This window comes from Podarcis pityusensis (genome assembly GCF_964106645.2).
Source record: "Podarcis pityusensis genome assembly, chromosome: 3".
In the NCBI taxonomy this organism is placed as follows: Eukaryota; Metazoa; Chordata; class Lepidosauria; order Squamata; family Lacertidae; genus Podarcis; species Podarcis pityusensis.
Window position 1 is genome coordinate 53,707,332 of NC_138026.1, and position 16,045 is coordinate 53,723,376.

Here is a 16,045-nt window from a genome sequence, read left to right on the forward strand (position 1 = left end):
GAAATCTGTAAGTGAACACAAAATAATCTGTGCAATGATGCATTTACTATACCACTTTTGACTCTTAACACAAAAAAAAAATCTGTTTCCAACCTAGATTTTACATGCAACTGTGTCTTGTGCAAACGACATCTTGTGCAAACGTCCGTAGTCTTGCCGAATGACCTAGTGCTTTATTTTTAAAGTCCGCTTATGTCAATGCTTTCTGTCCTGTGACCATGTTAGCCGCCATTATTCCAGGGTGAGGTCAGTCTTTTTCTTTGCTCAGGCTGCCTGCCAGTTTCTTAACACCTGCCTTGAAAGTGACAGCTCTATGGGTGTCCTCATAAATTACAAATCATGTGCCCCTGTCCTGATGCCTTGGGACAAGCACAAAGTTAGAAACTGTCCTGTAACTTTAGAACTGTGGCTTCTGGATGGGACAGCTGAGAAGAAAACAGAGAGACAAATCAGCAGGGGGCCAGCTAAGTATCCCCCACAGGCTGCCAGCTTGGGATGAGTGGACAGTTGGTAACACAAGTTGGGAACTCAGTGTGTTATGTATGTATATATAGACCGTTATGATGTTGTAAAACATTATGGAAATATGGTCTCCTTCTCCATAATTCACTTTGGAGCTACAGGAAGGCAGCCTCAGAATTCCGAGATAGGAAGAACAGAAGAATTTGAGCTTGGAGACCAGACTGCCCTAATTTTGGTATTGGACGTACTGCTGATTCTAATCCCTGGAGTCTAGGCATGCAGGGTAGTTTGCCCCATGCTGCTTTGCATACTTGATACAAACCAGTGCAAGGACTGTACTTTCTGCACTGAACACAGAGTCTGGGAGGTGAGAACAAGAGTTCAATGAAAGTAGGCTCCAGCCGTTTCCCAGCCACAACCTGCCTTTAGCCTGCAACATGGGATCCCATTCTTATTCTTATTCTTTTTTAAGGACCAAAAGGTCCTCACAGCACCAAGTCACATGTACATCTAGCCATGATAATCTGCCCATGCATCTGATATGGGTGGATGTATCCCCCCCCCCCTGCTTTGGGCATAGCACAATGTGTGGACATGGGCACTCCATGTGGAGGTCTATAAAGATAAAGGTACCCCTGACCATGACGTGCTTTCGAACTGCTAGGTGGGCAGGAGCAGGGACCGAACAACGGGAGCTCACCCCATCACGGGGATTCAAACGGTCAACCTTCTGATCAGCAAGCCCGAGGCTCTGTGGTTTAGACCACAGTGCCACCCGCGTCCTGTGGAGGTCTATATTCAGGCCGAGTTCAGGGTGATCTTGCCAATTGTTGGGTTTCTTTTTAGAGAAAAGAAGCATGCAAATTGGACCTCAGCACTGTTGTCTGCAGATGGGGCACTCCTGGCCATACCACAATCTGCAGAGTGCCATCTGGTACAGCCACAGAAAATGGCCTACTCAGTTGTGGCACTAACCATGTGGAATGCTCTCCCCATTGAGATCAGGCGAGTGCCAACAATCGGACTTTTCTGCTACCTAGTGGAGATAAATACTTTCAACCCGGCTTTCCTAAATATTATTAATATTGGTCATTGTGATGATGTTATTGATTTGTATTTATAATTCTTTTTATTGGATTAGTTATGTTTTGTTGCTGTGTGAACCATTTTGGTATTTCCATCAGTAAACAAAAAGTAGTATAGAAATATTTTAATACGTAAGTAAATGAAAATATCTCTGCATGGGGTGCCAATAGTCACACGTTGCCTTATGTGTGTTGTAAGGGCACCTGGTCGTCCATGTGCAAAAAGAATAGTCTGAGCTGGTAAGCATGTGGACCTAACCCATATCTACTGGTGGTGGTCATTGGTTTGGCTCTGCTTCATTTTTCTCCTTTCTTCTATTGACATCTCCCCATCCTCCATCTTTCCCTCTTTCTTAAAAACTCTTTGTCACCATGTCATCAGGAAGGGGTGCTCTGTCATAGTATGCTGTTTAAAGTAAATATTTCTTTGTTTTTCCAGTTACTTCACTTGATTACTGAGGTAGATCAGTCCTGGTTCCTTGTTCTTTTAAGAAAGGGATGCTGTCTGCTGCAGTTCTGGGACGGGAAGGGCTTTAACAGTCTTCCTGTTGGGGTTGGGACCTTGTCTGAGCTACAATGTCTTCCGCACCCTGGTGTGTTCCTGGTTTGGTTTTTCAGTTCTGAGTAACAGCTTACCTAGATTATGATAACTATCTCTAGATTACCTAGATTATGATAAACCACCTCATTTTTCCAACCCTGTCCAGAGACTGCAGAAGTGAGGTTGCATGCTTCAATAACATTCAAGAGGGGGGATACTGGTTTCTGGTCGCAGAGGTTTACCAGTAAAGGTGTGGGCATCAGCATACATTCATACTGCTTTATACTACTACTACTACTACTACTACTACTACAACAACAACAACAACAACAAACAACACAGAAATCTTCCCAGTCACTTCTTAGTTAACAATGTTCTTATAATGGTCAGTGGAAACTGAAATTGTTCAAGCAGAGGAAGAACCAAATATCTCTGGTCTCTCAGCAGGGCTGGTGGATGTGAATTACATCATAGTTGCTACTAGAGTAGCCATTCCCTCACCTTTTTCTCTGTCTTCCTTCAAGTTTAACACAAGTTATTTTGTTTTCTATTTGGACATGCAGTCCCTCCCCCTTGCAGAAGTTCATTCTGTAAAAAGTATATAGTTCATGCAACTACACCTATAGCTCTTCCCCCTCCCTCCTAGTTGGGGCTTGTCTTGCTTCAGTGTCTCTAAATCCTCCATCTGTCAAAGTTCATGAAAACATCAGATACCGTTACAGCATAAATTTGATGGTAGCTAGTTCTTAGAGGAAAATCTTGCCTTTCCTGTAGCCATTACATTAGACATGAGAAGAATGACAAGACAAGAACAAGCAGGACAGCTGTGAGCAATTTGCAGCATTTTATGCCCAGAGTAATACTGTCCTTGTAAATGATGAGCCAATTAAAGCTGGGGGGAAATCCCCAAGCAAACTTGTTTCTGTAAGTACAGATATCCTATTAAAGTGGTCATTCACCCAATTAACTGCAATAGACTTCAGTATCTCTCCTCTTTCACACAAACTAGTAATTTGTCCTAATGTATGACTTGTGTCGCCAGATGATCACACATTTGTCCTTGCAAAAGTTATGTGGACGCACTGAGTCAAAGTTTTTGGAGCAGTGCAGAAGAATTCAGTAAGAAGAAATCCTTACTTCAGGACCTTTTCTGGCCAGTAGGCCAGATCGTTATCTCCCTTACCACCTGTCGGCCCCCTCACACCACTATACCATCAAGTGACACTGTGCTTTGAAGCCCTGATTGTTGAGACTTCAAAGCACAGCACAGGGCTCCTTGAAACCCCTTTTACAAACACCCACACAAGGCTCCATTTTTAGCCAATCAGAAGTCAATAATCTCCATCTGAGAGCTGACCACACGTTTTAGAAGTTTGGCTATCATAGTGGGCAGATTTCTCCCTGCCAGATGGGATCCATTCCCCACTTTGTGACTTTTTTGCTAAAACAGAATGGAGAAGGAGAGCTACCGGGCAATCTTAAAGTGGCAGGTGATCACAGGGCAAAGTTGAGTAGTTATTACTTGGGAACAACTACTGATAATGAGTCCCTAGTGATGATGCAACTTTCTCCAACCCAATGTTTTGGATTACAGCTATCACCATCTCTGGCCATTGACCATTCTGACTGGGGCTCAAGGGTGTTGGGGTCCAAAATATCTGGAGGACATCAGGTTGGGGAAGGTGATGAGGGATAAAAAGTAAGAACAAACATGCATTTACAATTTTGCATTTCAATCTTGAATTATGCCGAAATTGGCTTTTGAACCTTGATGTTGATTTGGTCCCATCCATCAACTCACCCACTGAAACTTGAAATTGCACTGTTGCCCTGGTGTGTTATTGATAAGATTTAAGGTGCCCTGGCAGCATATGGAAATGAATAGGATGGGGAATGCAAGAATATGTTGCAATCCCAAATGCTGAAAGCAACTACAGTATTATTTCCAGTTGGAAAAAATAATCATGCTTTTAAATTTAAAAAAAAATTATCATCTCTTTTTAGGTAACCTTGCCATCCTATTCTAAAATACCATATTTTTTGCGCTATAAGACTCACTTTTTCCCTCCTAAAAAGTAAGGGGAAATGTGTATGCGTCTTATGGAGCGAATGCAGGCTGCACAGCTATCACAGAAGCCAGAACAGCAAGAGGGATTGCTGCTTTCACTGCCCAGTGATCCCTCTTGCTGTTGTGGCTTCTGAGATTCAGAATATTTTTTTTCTTGTTTTCCTCCTCCCAAAACTAGGTGCGTCTTGTGGTCTGGTGCGTCTTATAGAGCAAAAAATACGGTAGTTGATATGTGAGGGCAAAAAGTAAAGAATATAAAGATTTCTAATGAATGAGACAAAATACCAATGTGGCATTGCTAGTGTGCCCTTTTTATTTTTCTCCGTTCCTGGAAAGATTTTGGGCAGTAGTCTTTGCACAATATTCAGAATGTATTGCCCAATAAGTAGGAGGAGGCTTGGCAGGGTGATGTTACAGAGGCTGCCAACTAATATGATAGAAGGGTTGCAAACAAAGCCCTGTGAAGAACAGTTGAGGGAATGGGGGATGTTTAGCCTGGTAAAGAGGAGACAGGTAACCCTCTTTAAATATCTAAAGAGCTGTCACATGGATGATGGAGCAAGCTTGTTTTCTCCTGCTCTGGAGACTACAACTCAAACCAATGGATTCAAGAAAGGAGATTCCAGTTAAATATCAGGAAGAACATTCTGACAGTAAGAGCTGCTCAGCAGTGGAAGAGAGTCCCACAAGAGATGGATTTTCCTTCCTTGCAGGTTTTTAAGCAGAGGTTGGATGGCCACCTGCCATGTATGATCTGGTTGAGATTTCTGTGTTGCAAGGGCTTGGACTAGATGACTGTCGGGGTCCCTTCCAGCTTTACAACTTTATTTATCTAGGCATGCATTTGTGGTCCACTAAAGTGAAGCGCTTTAAATGGAAATAGCAAAGCAGACGTATTTATCCTTACTGAACAGGAGATATTGTTATGTCCATTTAAAGCCACAGCCCTTTGCATGCTACCTGGGACTGTGAGTACTTCCATTGAACTCAGTGGAGCTGACACATGAGTAAACAAGTTTAGAATTCTGCAAGTCCAAAATGCTGCAGAAATGTATCTGTTTTACACATTTTTCTTTGAGAAACTATTTCCAACGACTGGACCAGCTCCTTTTCACCCATCTGGGTGGCCAAGAAAACAATAAATTTGATCCTTGCAGAGTGGCGGCTTTGGAATCTCATTACTGGGAGTAAAACACAGAATCAAATTGACTAAATCCTTTAGGAATTCCACAAGGCAGCAATTTTCCTTAATCGCTGCTCCATAACATTTTCAGTCCTTTGTTGTTACATTAATGTATAATACTCACCCCACCTCCAAATCTTTTCATATTGCTTCACATGGACAAGGAATATATTTTCCACTCATCACTGAATTAAATTTCTTCTAGGGAAAATAAGATATGAAGAACATGTATTTTAGCTATGTTACAACATAATTCAGTAGGGATTCTAGTCTGCCTCCCCACATGCTTACACATCAGGAAGCTGGAGTGAGAGAAAGAAATTAACATCAGTCTTGATCAAATTCTGCTTAGGTTTAATCATTCTGAAATATAAATACTACAAAATAATATAGTTGATGGAAAGTCACACAGAAACAAAATCATTGATGATTACAAGTCAAGAAGTCCTGCACTCAGTATTAAGAGTCTTCAATAAGGATATAATGGGGCTTGGGTTCCTATAAAAATTGTGAGTCAGTGCTGGATTTGGGGCATAAAACTCAATATTCTTCACTGTAAAACTTGATTGTACCTTGAAACCCATAAGGAGGGCACAAAGTTCAAGCTAGATATCATATTTTATGGAAATTTTTGAATTTCAACATGCATAGCCTATGATTTGCTTTTATGTTGCGTGTTGTTGTTTTTTGCATATTTGTATTTAGATTTTGAAAGATTCTTGTTATTACATTAACACCCATTTAAATGACAAGTAACCCATAACTGGGTGCCTTCTATAGGTCAGCCTGGCGTGGATTCAGTTCCTGGAATAGCCAGGCTAGCTTCCTGGTGAGGTAATGGCCCTCTAAGTATGGGCCATTGAGATAACAAAGCAAGGGGCCCTGTGCCAGATGGCAAATGTGTGGGCCCCCCTCCCTCAACTCTCTGGGAGTTAGAGAGAAATGCCAGAGCTGAAAGTTGAGCGATGTGAGCTAGAAGCTAGAAGCAGGCTGGGAAACCAGGGAGTCAGAGCCATGCTTGATTTCTGCTGAAATCCAAAGCTGTAGCTATGGGAGAAGCAAGAGGAAACAAAACCCTGGGTAAGTGCCTGGAGCCAGGGGCGAACGAAGGAGTCGTGACACCCAGGGTGGGGCATTGCTACGTAGGACACATATGCGGCATCGCTACGTACGATGCATGCGCCATACGTAGCGACACTGCACATGCGCTGTACATAGCAGTTTGCTGCTGGCACCGGGATCCTCTGCTCGTGGCTGCAGCTGCGAACGGAGGTTCCTCTACATGCAGCTGCGGTGGCACGATGGCTGCTCATGCCACTGTGAGCCCCCACGGGCTGCCTTCTTGTCACCCCCCCACACACCCTTACTCATCTTTTTTGTGAACTAAAATTCCCCAAAAGTTGTAAATACTCCTCACATAGGTAATTGTTCCAGCTCCTTGGCCATTTTGGTTGCCTATTTCTTCACCTTTTCCAGCTCTGCAATATTGTTTTTGTCCAGAATTGTGCACAGTATTCTAAGTGTGTCACAGTGTAGACTTGTACAATGTCATTATTGATCAATCAATATCAATCAATGGCCTTCTTCACACTAGGTTTTGATTTTTATCTCGCTATCTACCACAACCTTGAGAACTCTCTCCTGATCAGTCAGCTTCAGTGCAGTCCCCATGATCATATTTGTGAAATTAGGATCTTTTGCCCTAGTGCATCACTTCACACTCGATTACCTTGAGTCACATTTGCCATTTTACTGCTACAAACAATAAGGCACAAACCTCTATTTATTTGCATTTAGATCAACTTATTTGCATTTATTTGCATTTAGATCAACTTAAAGTCGGAATGATATGAAGTCCTGTGGATCAAACTTGACTTTCAACTGAGATGCTTGGAAAGTAAAGCGTGAGAGGACTGAGTGGAACTGATACCTCTCTGTGGAGACCTTTGTAAGGGTTGTATTTCAGATCCCTGTCTGCCCCCATTAGATCCAGTTGCTAGAATTACACTTCACTGTCTCTCCACCTTCCAGATTCACAACAAACACCTGTATGCATCCATGCTCCCATTTGAACAAGGTGGGAGTCAGTGATCTACATGCATCCAAGGAAAATCCTATACTGTATATTATTGCAAATTTATTGGTTGGATCATTAGGTAGCCAAAACAGCACTATCTGTGCACATGAAGAAAGTAACTGCATGTCTGGAGGATGATCAAAGTCTGCAGAAGCTTGAAAAATCTGTAGTGGGAGCTTAAGGGAGAGGGAAACCCCAGAACAGCCCAGTAAGGACTGAGTATGCTCAGTGGCCATGGAATGCTGACTCACGGTTGGAGGTGGGGTTGGGAATGCAAAACCAGCATGAGATAAAATGCAATGAAAAGGGAATGGCTGGCTGGAACTCTGAGCAGCAGCATTCCATTCTGCAATATTTTGTTGCAAATCCCACTTTTATTTATTAATTCTAAAGGCTCTAATTATGGTTTCAGCTGGCTGGACAAAATTTGTGACTCATAAAAACAAAACGCACACACAAAAATCATAATGTTTCCCATAATTCCCCCATCAATTCCTAAGACAAATGTGATTTAACATATTGGTTAGATGATGATGATGATGATGATGATGATGATGATGAATGTTATTTTCCAATGAACACAGCATGCAGTTAATAAAAATGATCTAGTTCTCAATTGCTTTTGAAATACAGAGTAGAATTTAATGGTCCTCCGTTCTCCCTCTGGTCTTTGACATCTAATGATCACTGAAAGGTGATTGTGAGAATTTAAGCACCTCATCGATTCACATAGCTGTGAGTCCTTTTTCCATACTTGAGGACAAGGAGTCCTGATTAGTAGCAGCTAGCATTTAATTCAGCTAATAAAAAAGTTATGTGAAGCTATGAGTGAAATTTATAATGTTTGGCAGGGAACAAGCAGTTCATGAGACTGGTAATTGAATACAAAACCTTTTGCCTATAAGTCACTGGCTGGAATGAGTCCCAGGTCAGTAGTTGCCAAAAGTCACTGCCCTTGAAGGCTGTTCCCTAGCTGAGATTAAATAGCTTGGTGGTCTCGTTTTAGGCATAGGAATAAGGAGAAGTTTCCATAATTCAATGGCAGTCATAGAAGTGATTCCAAAATTTAAGTAGGCACAAAGGATCCAAGCCCTGGTCATGCAATTACTCACATGTAGGCATAGAGAAGAAAATCAGTTCAATAAGTGCACCTACTGTACCTAATTCACACTTTCTGAAACAATACAACAACCAAAACAAAGGCATAATAGAATCATAAAATTGCAGAATTGGAAGGGACCACACTGGACATCTAGTCCAACCCCCTGCAATGCCAGGTTCTTTTGCCTAAGTTGGCACTCGAAACCACAACCCTGAGATTAAGAGTCTCATGCTATACTCACTAAGCTATCCCAGGTCCAAAATTCATACATCCCTGAATTTTGCAATGCTGTATTCTAGTCAAGAAATGTGTACAAAAATGTGTATACTTGGGAGACATGAGTCCATGTGGCTAAGAGACTGTTCTGCAATTCAGAAAGTCCCTGGTTTGAATCTCACCTCTGCCGTGATCTTGCTAGGTCGCCTTAAGCAAGCCTCTCTATCTTAGTCCCTTCCCATAATAATATTCACTTCTTCCACTCCGAAGCAACATATACTTGTACTTCCAAAACAAACAGTATTTTTCCTCCTTTCAGATTGCAGCGCTTTTCCATTTTATTATTCTTCTAAAAGGCATCTGACTAGTTTCATTCCAAATTCACACTGACCAGGTTGCTGCCCTTTGCACACTTACTTGAGAGTAAGTCTCTCTTTCACAAACAGGCAGAGAACACACATCACTCCCCTCAGATACACATGCGCACGTGCATGCGTGCACACACACACACAGAGGCAGAGAACTCACATTCCTTCTCTCCACCTTTCTTTTACAAGCAGGCACAAAACGCACATCTTTCCCCCTCTTTCTCACAAACACACACAAAACAAACATCCCTCATCACAGACACACACACATACATACATACATACATACATATACCCACTTTCTCTCCCACACAGACAACTTAAGACTTCTCTCCACCTCTCTCTCTTGTGCACACATGTTTTTTGCTTCTTTTCTGCGACCCCCTCTGCACACACTCCAGTTTGTCAAAACCCTTCTTAAACTGTGGTGCCCCAAACTGGACATGGTCGTCCAAGTGGAGTCTAACCAAGACAGGATAGAATGGGACTATTATTAGAGCCTTCATAGGAGCATAGGAAGCTGCCTAATACTGAGTCAAATTGTTGATCCATCTAGCTGAGTAGTGTCTACACTGACTGAGAGTGGCTCTCCAGAATTTCAGAGAGAAGTATTTCCTAGCCCTATTTAAAGATGCCAGGGAAAGAGCTTGAGACCTGCATGCGAAGCAGATGTTCTGTCACTGAGCTACCGTACCTTCTTCTCCTCCCTCCCTCCCTCCCTTCTTCTTCTTCTTTTATTTTTGGCTCAGTTGTGCCACATTTCACTCATTCACCATGGATCTCTTGCTAGTTTCTGCTGCTGCTTTTTTTTAATATCAAAGCTAAACCCAGCTATGTGTTTTCCCAGAACAGACAGCTTCCCGGTTCTGTCTACACACAGATCTATTTCTCCTCCATTCCCATATTTCTTGTGCAGCGTGCCATATTTATTGCATTATGTATGGGAAACATGCCTGTAAAATGGTTCACATCTAGTGTTGTTTTGCAAGGGAGGTGGGACTGAGTCCACAATTCCCAGAAAGAGGAAGTGTGCATATGCATTTACCATATGTGAAGAGATTCACATCAGGACAACAAGGGACAAAAGTGCCATAAAATGAAACTCTGGACAGCATGTTGCTGGATCCACTAAAGAGAATCTAATGGATCTGAAGTTTTGTTAAAGAAGGAGAATAGTACAATGCACTTTCCTCCCAAAAGATGTGGGGAGGGGAGTCTGGATGGGACAGGGGGTTGGAGTTTGAGACTGATTCTCTGGTGTCAAGATCCATATCCATCAAGGAATGGCTGCCTGCCTATTTCGAATGCCAAGATTCATGTTGCCAAATCATCTCGTACACATTTGCAGCCCCCAGTAACTGGGTACATGCAAACGTTCTGCTTCTCCCTTAAAATGGCAGGTGTTAATATTGGAAGAAATAATTAATCCTCCCCTCCTCACTCCACCCCCGCCCCCCACAGCCTCCAACTGGCCCGTTTTCCTGGCTCAAAGGCATGGTGAGCTAAATTCCCAAGATTCCCCACAACATAACAGCAATGCTTTAGAGAGTTTCTGCAGCTTGTTATGAGGGATGCCGTGCGTGGTTAGCGGAGGGTATATTTTCATTTAGTCTGGTGGCTTGGCACACTTGTTTGATAAACGGAAGCCTAAATACAAAAGAGGGGTGGTTTGTTGTTGTTGTTTTTCATCATGCTCAGAATGGTGAAAACCACCAATCAATTAATATCACTGATGCCCACCCTCTTGTTAAAAGGGAGGATCCCAAGAAGCAATGCCAAACTCTGGCCCATCCCACTCTAACCGCTTGGAATTGTTTGCTGGTGAAACATGACAAGTATGCAAATCATGAGGTTTTGCCTTTTATGTTTACATTTGTGCATTTTTTCCCTCCCCCTCTGGCTATTTCTGATGAGAGGCAGATTAGTGGAGCTGTCTATAATTTGATCTCATTGACAGAAGCGCTTTTCGGCCCTAGTCCCAAGATCCAATCGACACAGCAGGCCCTGTAGTATATACCTATATGGTATTTTAAGTGCTGGTAAATATTTTCAAGAGGAAAATTGCTGCTAAAAATAAGCATGAGGGCATTACAGTGATCATAGTAATAATGCCCGAATGAAAGGGTTAGCTTATGACATGTGACATGTTCAATTACTTATTTGGATCCCATAAGCAGTTCAGTTAGGCTATTCTAAACAGCTACAGATTCCATTACATAATTTTAAAACAATGTCCCTCCATTTGTGTATGACTTATGTTGAGCTCAAGTTTTCTGACTCTCTTTTCTGACTACTTGTTTAGCTCTCTCCCATTCTTTTCTTTAAAACAAAAACAAACAAACAAAACTCATTTTCTCATGTTTCCTTTACAGTGGTTTCCAGTCTGAATTTTGATCCATGCAAGCAAATTCTTCCACCTGTGCGGAGCTGATCTTTCCAGACAGTGGATCAAAAGTTAAAATGGTCTCACTGAGTTGCTAAAGGGCTGGTGCTTAAGAAGACAGGGGTCTGTGACCTATAGCATGCAAGGCGAAAGGGGAGGGGGCTTAGAATGACATGATTCTAAGAATGCAAGGTGAAACTCTTATAAAGAAAGCTTAGTAGAATGAATCCTTCTCTTGAAAACTGCTTGAAGTTCTGAACCTGCATTGATTGACTATTAGACAGAAGCAGGCTTTCACATGAAATACTTAAATGCCATTTCCCCACCTTGGTCTGCATGATGGTGACACACAGATGTGCACTATATGTTCATAAGCTAATGTTTACATGCTCTTGGTAATGCCACATTAACTCTTTGGGGAAAGGGCAGTAGGCTGTAGGAGACCCTGTAGGTAAAATCTCTAGTGAGAAAGCCTAGCTGTCTTCCTCTCTATTTAGCTAAAAGGGAAATGTGGTTGACAATGCTATCTCCAGTACCATGTGCATGCTCTAAAACAGTGGACTATGTGGCCTTCAGATCATTGCAATTGAATAAATAAAGGTAAAGGGACCCCTGACCATTAGGTCCAGTCGTGACCGACTCTGGGGCTGCGGCGCTCATCTCACTTTATTGGCCAAGGGAGCTGGTGTACAGCTTCCGGGTCATGTGGCCAGCATGACTAAGCCGCTTCTGGCGAACCAGAGCAGCGCACGGAAATGCCATTTATCTTCCCGCCAGAGCGGTACCTATTTATCTACTTGCACTTTGATGTGCTTTCAAACTCCTAGGTTGGCAGGAGCAGGGACCGAGCAACGGGAGCTCAACCTGTCGGGGGATTCGAACCGCCGACCTTCTGATTAGCAAGTCCTAGGCTCTGTGGTTTAACCCACAGCGCCACCCGCTTCCCTCATTGAATAAATAGATGCCTATAAAAAGCACACCCTTATTTTTAAGTCCATGTAGTAGAACTTCATAGATGATGATTGCAGATTCTCCCTTTCTTAAAAATGTAAGAAGAGTCCAATCTGTTCTCACAACTCCTAAACCAGGCGATTGGTGCTGTCAGAACTAACATCACCAATCATCTATTATGTGGTATTATAAACGTGGTCCTAATCCAGTAAAAGGAGCCACTGGCACTGCCCCAGGTGCTAAATTCAGAAGCACAGCAAGGAAAACCTTGTAAAATCCCAGTGCAGAAATGACTTTCCACACCAGTTGGGTGTAGCTGGGTTCTGTACTAGATTGGGAAACTGTGGCCATCAGCATAATTTCATATGAGTGGGGAGGAGGGAAAAGATTGTGGAAATGGGATTGGAGAGAGAGAGAGAGAGAGAGAGAGAGAGAGAGAGAGAGATGGGTTTGCCAGTCTTGGTTCTGGCTGAAGGTTACCACTAGCTTCAGCCTAGCCCATGGCCAGCATTTGGTCCTCAGCACATTCCCTGGGATAATGTTGCTCCCCATCTCTGTCCTGGAATCTGGTGGAACTTTTTCCAGGCTTCCTTTGGTACTGCTCCCTATGAACTTCATCCCTGGAGCATTAGAAGAGAAATCAAACCATCTCTCCTGGACTTGATCCTACTAAAATTCAATCCCAGTTGACCCTCCTCCAGTTTAGAGATTAATGGAGAAATTTGGTTAGGGTATTATCACTTCCAAAAATAATGCATGTGAATTGAAGCACAGCCACCCTTCAAAATTCACAATTCTTTGTGATGCAGTTCTTCAGCCAAGTGAAGTGTGCAAAAATGCATATACTGGGGTAATGTGTGCATAGAAATGCATATATTGATGAAAATAACACACAAAAATCCATTATATTAGGGGAAACAGCTTTGCAAAAATGAGTATATTAGGGAAAATGTACACTGAAATGCTGGTGAATTTTCATGAGGGCTTCTTAAAAATGTACACAAGCTAATGTGGAAATGTGGTGAACAGAACCAAAAATTGGAAAAATGAGAAACAAAAATGTACAATTCATCCTCAGCTCCTGGCAAGATTACCTACACCCCAGCCATTTCAGAATTGTCATCTAATCTATAGCACCTGCTACACTATTGCTGCAAAACTAATGAATAATAGCCCTAGTTATGTGCCAGTAAACATTGCATACTTTAGGTTTGAGGTTTTTGGGTTTTTTAATGTTCTAACAATTGTAAGATCTTAAGATTTTAGCCTTCTATAAAGGTATTTAAAATTCAGCTATACAGCTCTGCAATTTGCTTGCACTTTAACTCATTGATCAGCAAATTGGATACACAATGAAAAGCCTTCCATAGCACTCAAGAACTGAAAATGTAAAGAGCGGGAGATGAAAGCAGCACAAGGTTTTATTCTTTACATAACACAACAATGTACTTATACCCCACCTTTCCTCCAAGGAGCTCCAGGTGGAGTGCATGGTTCTCTCCTTTCTCATTTTAGCCTTACAACAACCCTGTAAGGTAGGTTAGGCTGCCAGACAGTGGCTGGCCCAAGGACACCCAGTGAGCTTATTGGATGAGCAGAGTTTTGAACCCTGGTTTCCCAAGTGTCCTAGTCTGACAGTCTAATCACTGTACCCACTTTTTTCAAAAAGACAACTCACAGGCCAATGCTGAGCCAATTTAAATGCTTAATCCCATCAACACCTATGAGACCACAATGGCAGATATCCAAATTTTGCAGTCTAACTGACTGGGTGAATGTAAGAAATTGCATCCATGCTAGTTCAGTGACTCCTATGCACTGAGTCATAGGAAAGGCACACACATGTTTAGAAGTCCCTAGATTTTTGCAAAACTTTTGGCACTTCTCTAGCATTGGTGTCCTGTCCTGGAAAGCTCTGCTTTGGCTCTTCGATAATCATTTTGCTATGGAGAGGAACTGGTCATGGGAGAAGCAAGAATGGGGCAAAATATAACAGTACTACATAAACGTAGCAGGAGAAAGTGGAGAGCAGATGAACTATGCTAGAGTACGGAGAGCCTTTGGCAAGCTAGCGCCCTTCAGATGAGTTCACACTTGGGGGAGTCATCACTTGAGACTGCAATGGCACCACAGATTAAATTGAATGAAAGAGATTTTAATATCACTTGATACACAATGAGGGACTTCACCCAATCACGCAATTGTCAGTCACTGAATGTTGAGGAATAATGTCCATGAGGAATAAAATTATGTCCATAAAAACTGACCCACCTGTTGCAGTTGCTGCATGGAAACCACCGGGCAGCTGTTATGATGGGGCAACCCCTTTGTGTAAAGGCAACTCACTAAATAGATTGGACGTTTTTCTCCATCATTGTTTTTTGAATGCTTATAAGAGCAGGGTAAAATACACTGCTGTAATACCAATGGTTTGCTCCATAATAACTACTAACAGAACAATCCAGCCTTTGCCAACCTGGTGCCCTTCTGGCATTCTGGATGACATGTGCTGACAGGGACTGATGCGTGTTGCAATTCCCCACATCTAGAGGGCAGCAGGTTGGCAAATCCTGGATCAATGGATCAAATTTGTATTCCCACCCTTCCTCCACTGAGCACCTGGAAGTCGATATGGGTTGTACAGTAGTCCTCATAAGAAGCATGCTCACCAAGCCTGTAATGTGTGTGTCCCACACCCAAAGTCCTAACTGAGTGATATGATAAATCTACCCAGGGAAGTGTCCAAGAAAGCCAGATGAAGATCCGTTTTCAATTACATCAGGTGGCTTGCAAGGATAATTCCTGATTTGAGCAAGGATGGTCAGGCAGAAGAGTGACCATTTGGAAGACATTGTTTCATGGACTGATCTTCAGTGCACAGTTTGTTAATAAAACCCAACAAAATATCCCATCAGAACCAATTTAAGAAATAATTTTATTTATACTAGTCATGCTTCATTGACCTAAGCTAATAGCTTGTATATTGAAGTGTGATTCTGATCCCCTAGTCTGAATTTAAAGTTACTAAGATGTCATATGCCCATAAGGCATCTGTGGAATGTCTACAAGCTACTGCCAACCACCATGCCTTTTCCGAGAGCACTAGCATGTGATCAAATTGTCATAAATTGTCCAATACCTGTTTCTCCCAATGGTTGTTTTTTTTTTTTGCCATGAAAATGAAGTCTATCATGTTGGTGTGTTTGTCTGCCTGCCAGCCTGCCTGCCTGATATTGCAGAGGGTGGGAGAGAAATCATAGTCCATATATCAATTCAGCATAAAGTTATCATCCCTATGTAGATTACCAATGTGACCATGTGGAGGGAATGCCAGGATCATGTCAACTGTCCCTACCACAGGCATCCATCACCAGATAGTTTGCGCAGTCATCTGATCTTCTGAACAGAGGCTGCACAAGCACATACACAGAGAGACTCTACCCATGTGATCTGTACCTTGTACCTCAGCCTACTCCAATGAAATAGCCCGCCTACTCAAATTTCACTGTAATTTTTTAGGGCATTGCCAAGCTTAAATTAAGCATTCTTAGGTTCTGTTGATTTCAAAAAGAGCACATGCTCAGATCCTCCTGCTGAAATGAATTGGAT